Source organism: Aegilops tauschii, chromosome 5 (assembly GCF_002575655.3).
Source record: "Aegilops tauschii subsp. strangulata cultivar AL8/78 chromosome 5, Aet v6.0, whole genome shotgun sequence".
Classification (NCBI taxonomy): Eukaryota; Viridiplantae; Streptophyta; class Magnoliopsida; order Poales; family Poaceae; genus Aegilops; species Aegilops tauschii.
The window spans coordinates 13,820,221-13,827,936 of NC_053039.3; the positions used below are offsets into that span (position 1 = coordinate 13,820,221).

At 47.3% G+C, this 7,716-nt stretch overlaps 1 long non-coding RNA gene across 1 annotated transcript; it reads right to left on the reverse strand.

The window, feature by feature from the left end:
* Window positions 1-5,288: 5,288 nt before the first annotated feature.
* LOC141022267 (uncharacterized) lies at window positions 5,289-7,506 on the reverse strand. Its single transcript, XR_012183559.1, has 2 exons — window positions 7,244-7,506; window positions 5,289-7,135 (listed from the first exon to the last, which is right to left on the reverse strand). It is a non-coding gene; the product is annotated as an uncharacterized lncRNA (long non-coding RNA).
* Between the last annotated feature and the right edge of the window lie 210 nt (window positions 7,507-7,716).

Below are 7,716 nucleotides of genomic sequence, written 5' to 3' on the forward strand. Positions count from 1 at the left end.
CATCTGTCCCAACGATGAGCCGACACGTGTTTCCTCTAGCCAATGATGATTTTACACGTGGAAAATCCCCATTGGTCGGGGCTGTTAACGGGTTATCGGATCCAAAACACGACCCGATAGCTTAACGGTGTTCCATTATGATGGATGCCACGTGTCGGTCACCCTTGACAAAAGCACTTCTGTGACGCGCAATTTATCGTCATGGAAGTGGACACTTCCGTGATGATAATTTTGGTAATGTCATGGAACACTTCTACGACAGCACAGGTATGACTATCTTGATTCTGTCATAAATTTGTCATGGATGTACATGCATGACAAAAAACGCGACCTACTGTGACAAACACGTATCATCACGGAAGTGTATTTTTTTTGTAGTGATCTCAGTGTTGTCGGTCTTCAGGCCGGCCCATTACTCATATGGGCCAAAACGTGGGCCTATAATCATCTTGGGCCATTAGTAGGTCTAAACCTATAGTAGTTTCCTACCTTTAACAGGCCGAGTAAAGTTCTGGCCAGCTGGGCCAGAGAATACCATGGGCTTTTAACAGGCTAAAATCTAGATTGGGCTAGCGTTGAGCCAAAAATTTCACGGGCCAATACAGGCCGAAACTGCCTAAGGCAAATGTTGGGCCCAAATAGGACGAGCAGTTAACAGGCCAAAATATATCTCGGGTCTGTTTGGCCAAATAAAATTATGGGCTTTAAGCAGGCCGGTATCCGCGTGGGCCATAGGCCCAAAAGTGTCACGGGCCATTATCAGATGGGCTGTAAGCAGGCCGGATTCAACGCGGGTTGTAATTAGGCCCAACTGCTACACGGGGCATTAACAGGCCGATAGGCCAGTTGGGCTAAAATTTATCCACGAAGACTACGGGCCGTTAAGAGGCCTAAAAGTTACTTCGGACAAGAAATAGCCCAGTTTATGCATGGGTCGTTAAATGGCCTAAAGTTAAACCGGGCCGACAATGTCCCAGATACACCACGGGCCGCTAACAGGCCGAAACTATTATCGGGCCAAACTGGAAAACGAGCATTTAACTGGCTGAAATACAAACCTGTCTTAGAATGGGCCCAAAAGAACAGTGGCCTGTTAACGGGCCTGATCCGATATGGGCCGTAATTTGGCCCAAAACACGGCAGGCTGTGAACGGGACTGATGTAGTATGGGCCTCAATTTGACCCAAAACATGGCAGGCTGTTAACGGGCCAGCCCACTAGTGTCTGAAAAAACATGGTGGGCCTTTAGCTGGGACGGCCTTTTCACCGGAATGGGCCTCTGTTGGGCCGTGCCACGTGTCGACGTATCATAGTCGCCTCCTGTCCAATGAGTGGATGACATTTGTCCCAACGATGAGCCAACACCTGTTTCCTCCGGCCAATGAGAATTTTACACGTGGAAAATCCCCATTGGCCCGGGCTGGTAACGGGTGAAAGGACATGTGGTTCCCCCATGTGTGCTTTTGGTAATTGATGACAATCTCTATGGACTAATGGTTGCATTGAGTTATATTTGAAGGATTTGTCCATAGGCATGTCTTGAAGTCCATGTGTTGGTTTCAAGGAGTTTATGTGTTGACAGAGGTGCTTTTAAGGAATTATCCAAAGATTGGTCATGTGAGAGTTGAGCTTATTGCAAGCATGTCTTTGAGAAGAAGATTGTGTGATTATTCATGTCTACCTTCAAGACATCATCCAAATGAAGAGAGTTGGAAAGATTCAAGGTTGATCAAGATTAAGTCAAGAGTGAATCAAGTTGATCAACACACAAAGCATACAAGATGTACCAAGGGATCAAGTGATCCCATGGTATGGTATTACGTTTGTATGCTAACCCATGGTATTCGTGAGAGTTGTTTGTGGGGTTAGGTTGCGGTGTGTGATACGTCTCCAACGTATCTATAATTTTTTATTGTTCCATGCTATTATATTATTTGTTTTGGATGTTTAATGGGCTTTATTATGCTCTTTTATATTATTTTTGGGACAAACCTATTAACCGAAGGCCCAGTGCAAATTGCTGGTTTTTTTTGCCTATTTCAGTGTTTCATAGAAAAGGAATATCAAACGGAATCCAAACGGAATGAAACCTTCGCGAGGATCGTTTTTGGAACAAACACAATCCAGGAGACTTGGAGTGGACGTCAAGGACGCAACTGTTGGGGAACGTAGCAGAAATTCAAAATTTTCTACGCATCACCAAGATCAATCTATGGAGTAATCTAGCAACGAGGGGAAGGGGAGTGCATCTACATACCCTTGTAGATCGCGATGCGGAAGCGTTGCAAGAACGCGGATGAGGGAGTCGTACTCGTAGCGATTCAGATCGCGGTTGATTCCGATCTAAGCACCGAAGAACGGTGCCTCCGCGTTCAACACACGTGCAGCCCGGTGACGTCTCCCATGCCTTGATCCAGCAAGGAGAGAGGGAGAGGTTGGGGAAGACTCCATCCAGCAGCAGCACGACGGCGTGGTGGTGGTGGAGAAGCGTGGCAATCCCGCAGGGCTTCGCCAAGCACCGCGGGAGAGGAGGAGGAGGGAGAGGGGTAGGGCTGCACCGAAAGAGAGACGTTCTCGTGTGTCTTGGGCAGCCCAAACCTCAACTATATATAGGGGGGGAGGGGGCTGCGCCCCCCTTAGGATTTCCACCCCCAAGAGGAGGCGGCCAGCCCTAGATCCCATCAAGGGGGGCGGCCAAGGGGAGGAGATGGGGGGCGCCCCACTAGATGGGCCCTAAGGCCCATCTGGACCTAGGGTTTGCCCCTCCCACTCTCCCATGCGCCTTGGGCCTTGGCGGGGGGGCGCACCAGCCCACCTGGGGCTGGTCCCCTCCCACACTTGGCCCACGCAGCCTTCTGGGGCTGGTGGCCCCACTTGGTGGACCCCCGGGACCCTCCCGGTGGTCCCGGTACATTACCGATTTCACCCGAAACTTTTCCGGTGACCAAAACAGGACTTCCCATATATAAATCTTTACCTCCGAACCATTCCGGAACTCCTCGTGACGTCCGGGATCTCATCCGGGACTTCGAACAACATTCGGTAACCACGTACATACTTTCCCTATAACCCTAGCATCATCGAACCTTAAGCGTGTAGACCCTGCGGGTTCGGGAACCATGCAGACATGACCGAGACGTTCTCCGGTCAATAACCAACAGCGGGATCTGGATACCCATGTTGGCTCCCACATGTTCCACGATGATCTCATCGGATGAACCACGATGTCGGGGATTCAATCAATCCCGTATGCAATTCCCTTTGTCTATCGGTATGTTACTTGCCCGAGATTCGATCGTCGGTATCCCGATACCTTGTTCAATCTCGTTACCGGCAAGTCTCTTTACTCGTTCCATAACTCACATCATCCCGTGATCAACTCCTTGGTCACACTATGCACATTATGATGATGTCCTACCTAGTGGGCCCAGAGATACCTCTCCGTTTATACGGAGTGACAAATCCCAGTCTCGATTCGTGCCAACCCAACAGACACTTTCGGAGATACCTGTAGTGCACCTTTATAGCCACCCAGTTACGTTGTGACGTTTGGTACACCCAAAGCATTCCTACGGTATCCGGGAGTTGCACAATCTCATGGTCTAAGGAAATGATACTTGACATCAGAAAAGCTCTGAGCAAACGAACTACACGATCTTGTGCTAGGCTTAGGATTGGGTCTTGTCCATCACATCATTCTCTTAATGATGTGATCCCGTTATCAACGACATCCAATGTCCATGGTCAGGAAACCGTAACCATCTATTGATCAACGAGCTAGTCAACTAGAGGCTTACTAGGGACATGGTGTTGTCTATGTATCCACACATGTATCTGAGTTTCCTATCAATACAATTCTAGCATGGATAATAAACGATTATCATGAACAAGGAAATATAATAACAACCAATTTATTATTGCCTCTAGGGCATATTTCCAACAGCAACGAGGCGGCCACGAGGCAGGAGGGCGTGACCAGGGGGTAGGCGCGCCCCCCACCCTCGTGGAACCCTCGTGGCTCCACCGACCTACTTCTTTCGCCTATATATACTCTCATACCCTGAAAACATCCAGGAGAGCCACGAAACACTTTTTCCACCGCTGCAACCTTCTGTACCCGTGAGATCCCATCTTGGGGCCTTTTCCGGCGCTCCGCCGAAGGGGGAATCGATCACAGAGGGCTTCTACATCAACACCATAGCCTCTCCGATGATGTGTGAGTAGTTTACCACAGACCTTCGGGTCCATAGTTATTAGCTAGATGGCTTCTTCTCTCTCTTTGGATCTCAATACAAAGTTCTCCTCGATCTTCTTGGAGATCTATTCGATGTAATACTTTTTGCGGTGTGTTTGCCGAGATCCGATGAATTGTGGGTTTATGATCAAGATTATCTATGAACAATATTTGATTCTTCTCTGAATTCTTATATGCATGATTTGATATCTTTGCATGTCTCTTCGAATTATCAGTTTGGTTTGGCCTACTAGATTGATCTTTCTTGCAATGGGAGAAGTGCTTAGCTTTGGGTTCAATCTTGCGGTGTCCTTTCCCAGTGACAACAGGGGCAGCAAGGCACGTATTGTATTGTTGCCATCAAGGATAAAAAGATGGGGTTTATATCATATTGCTTGAGTTTATCCCTCTACATCATGTCATCTTGCCTAATGCGTTACTCTGTTCTTATGAACTTAATACTCTAGATGCATGCTGGATAGCGGTCGATGTGTGGAGTAATAGTAGTAGATGCAGAATCCTTTCGGTCTACTTGACACGGACGTGATGCCTATGTTCATGATCATGCCTAGATATTCTCATAACTATGCGCTTTTCTATCAATTGCTTGGGAGTAACTTGTTCACCCACCGTAATATATGGTATCATGAGAGAAACCACTAGTGAAACCTATGGCCCCCGAGTCTATTTTACATCATATTAGTTTCCCGTCAACTAGCCAATTTCTGTCGCCGTTTATTTTGCAATCTTTATTTTCCAATCTATACAACAAAAATACCAAAAATATTATCTTATTATCTTTATCAGATCTCACTTTTGCAAGTGGACGTGAAGGGATTGACAACCCCTTTATCGCGTTGGCTGCAAGGTCCTTGATTGTTTGTGCAGGTACTAGGCGATTTGCGTGTAGTCTCCTACTGGATTGATACCTTGGTTCTCAAAAACTGAGGGAAATACTTACGCGATGTGGCACCCCGGCTCAGAGAAACCGGAACGCCCCGTATTCCAGCCCAGAGATCGAGGAGAAGTCTCTGGAATACGGCACTGCTTGACATAGAACAAATCAGCTCTTATTACAAGAATAATAATTACACGGGTCTAATGTTACAAAGGAGCACATCAGCACGGCGACACTACGCCTGCTATACTACACTTGCTCTATGCTAGCAGCGAAACAACTCGTAGCAGCGGAACAACGACGAAGGTGGTGAACTCCACTCCGCAGGGACTCTGGCTGGGACATGATCTAGCTCGCACGCACGGCAACCTCGACAAGCAATAAAGCAATCATGGCATCACCTGCAATCTGGCATGACACGCCAGGTCAGTACATTGAATGTACTTGCAAGCTCACAACAACCATAAACATCAAGGCAAGACAATAACATAGCATTAATAGGTTAATTAATTAACAACTACCATGATGAAGCAACTACTAAGCATGAGATGAAACTAATACAATACTGATAAATAACTATCTCAGATCTCCATAACCATCTCTCTCTTGGCTAACCGACCAAGCAATAAACCATCTCGATCACCTTGTGATCAAAACCAAACGGTGATCATTCCGGCGATCACAACCATGACCAACACTTGGTCTCAAACGGTGATCTTTCCGGCGATCACTACCATGACCAACACTTGGTCTCCAACATCATCATCAACATCCTGCCAATCTGTACTGCTAAAAATATCAACATATATATATATCACCTATAAGTCATTTCGTCATGTGAGTGTTGATCGAACGGTGGGACCTAGTATGAACCCATGCCCATGACCGAGGACGCGGCTATCGATAGATTTAATTACACACACTCTGCAGAGGTAGCGCACTTTACCCACACCACGGAACCCATGGCCTCGCACTCCCATTCGGGTGGACCAACGGCATTCCGACAAAACCGATCTACTGCCATGACACTCTCCCGGCCACTTTGACTCACTCCCCACTGGGCTAGTCCTGGGTGGCCCCGTGTCTACCAAAGACACAACGACCACAGTCGTGGCCAAAACGTCCCTCACGGGGACCGGGTCCATAACAACAACAACGGGCACACAAGGTTATGTCTGCTTACCGGGCCAGGGTAAGCATGCCCATAACCTTCCATAGTTGGAGGCACCGACGAGAGGCACGACAATAGACCGCATTAGGGCCTTCCCATAAAAGGCAAATGTGGTTGCACTGGAAAAAGCCCGGTTCAGTGGCACCTGACCAACTTAATGACGGAATTTAACCCCAAAATATAATAGTAATGACTGATACTCCGATATCATCTATCAACCTATAATCCAAGTCATAGCAATATCCAACAAATAATCCAAGCATAATCTCATCATCTCAAAATACTCCAAGGGTAGCACAACACTACTATCATGATGAATAGGAAAGCAATAGTCCTACTACTCCAATAAAAAGAATAAAGCTATTCGGCTAAGATCCACATGTACACATCATCTCCGAAAATAATACTCCAAGTAACCGAACATCAACTAGCATCATGAAAATAAGCATACTAACCACTAATAATCCAAAGGCAGCATGATATCCAAAGTAATACTCCAAAATAATACCAGATACCATCATGAGGAATAAACATAATAGCCACTAAGAATCCAAAGGCACATGTCATCCACATAATCATCAAAATATTAATCCTAGAACTCCAAGCAATATCATGGCAATATCAAGATCAAACAATACTCCGAGAAATGCCATGAACAAATCATACATAGCTAACACAATATTTTAAACAAGTTCAAATGAATAAACCATGTCACTGCATTGCAATCATGCAAATGGAGGGTGTGGCTTGCCTGGGGTGGAAGAAATCACCGGGAGAAAGTGCGAGAAGCTCGCGGAACGAATCGCGGGAAACAGATCTCTCTCGGAAGGGGCTGATTAAGGGCAAGGGCAAAATGGGCATTTTCAGAATGTCAAAACATGGTGAAAATGATACCAACAGAACGAGATCGACGAAATGAAGAAGTGGGCTTTGGAATCACCTCATTCGGAGTTACAGTTGCGGAGTTATAAGGTGTGGAAGAAGAAGGACCAATCTGTGAATATTTCTTCAGCAAACAGGTCCCTGAGTGGATAAGGCAGAGGCGCAAAACCAGAAATACGCTTTCTGAACAGGAAAACGCACTCCAGATAACAGAAGAAGAAAATACGCTTTCGAGCAAATGAAAGCGTAGCGAAATACGCTTTCAAAGAACTGAAAGCGCACTCACCTAAAAGGCGCTTCCACTTATCCACGTCAGCACCTGGCTGGGTCAACGCGGAGTGGCTGACGCGCGGGACCCGCCTGAAGGTCGCCTCGCTCGCCCCAGGTCGTCGTCCCCATCGCGCTCGCCCGCGCCTGGCCACGGCAGAGCCGGCGCCCGGCGGCGATAGCCAGAGCTACCGGCCGTCTCCGGCGATGCCCGGCCTACCTACGGATTCAGGGGGACGAGACGGATGCGTCCCCAGGCATAGC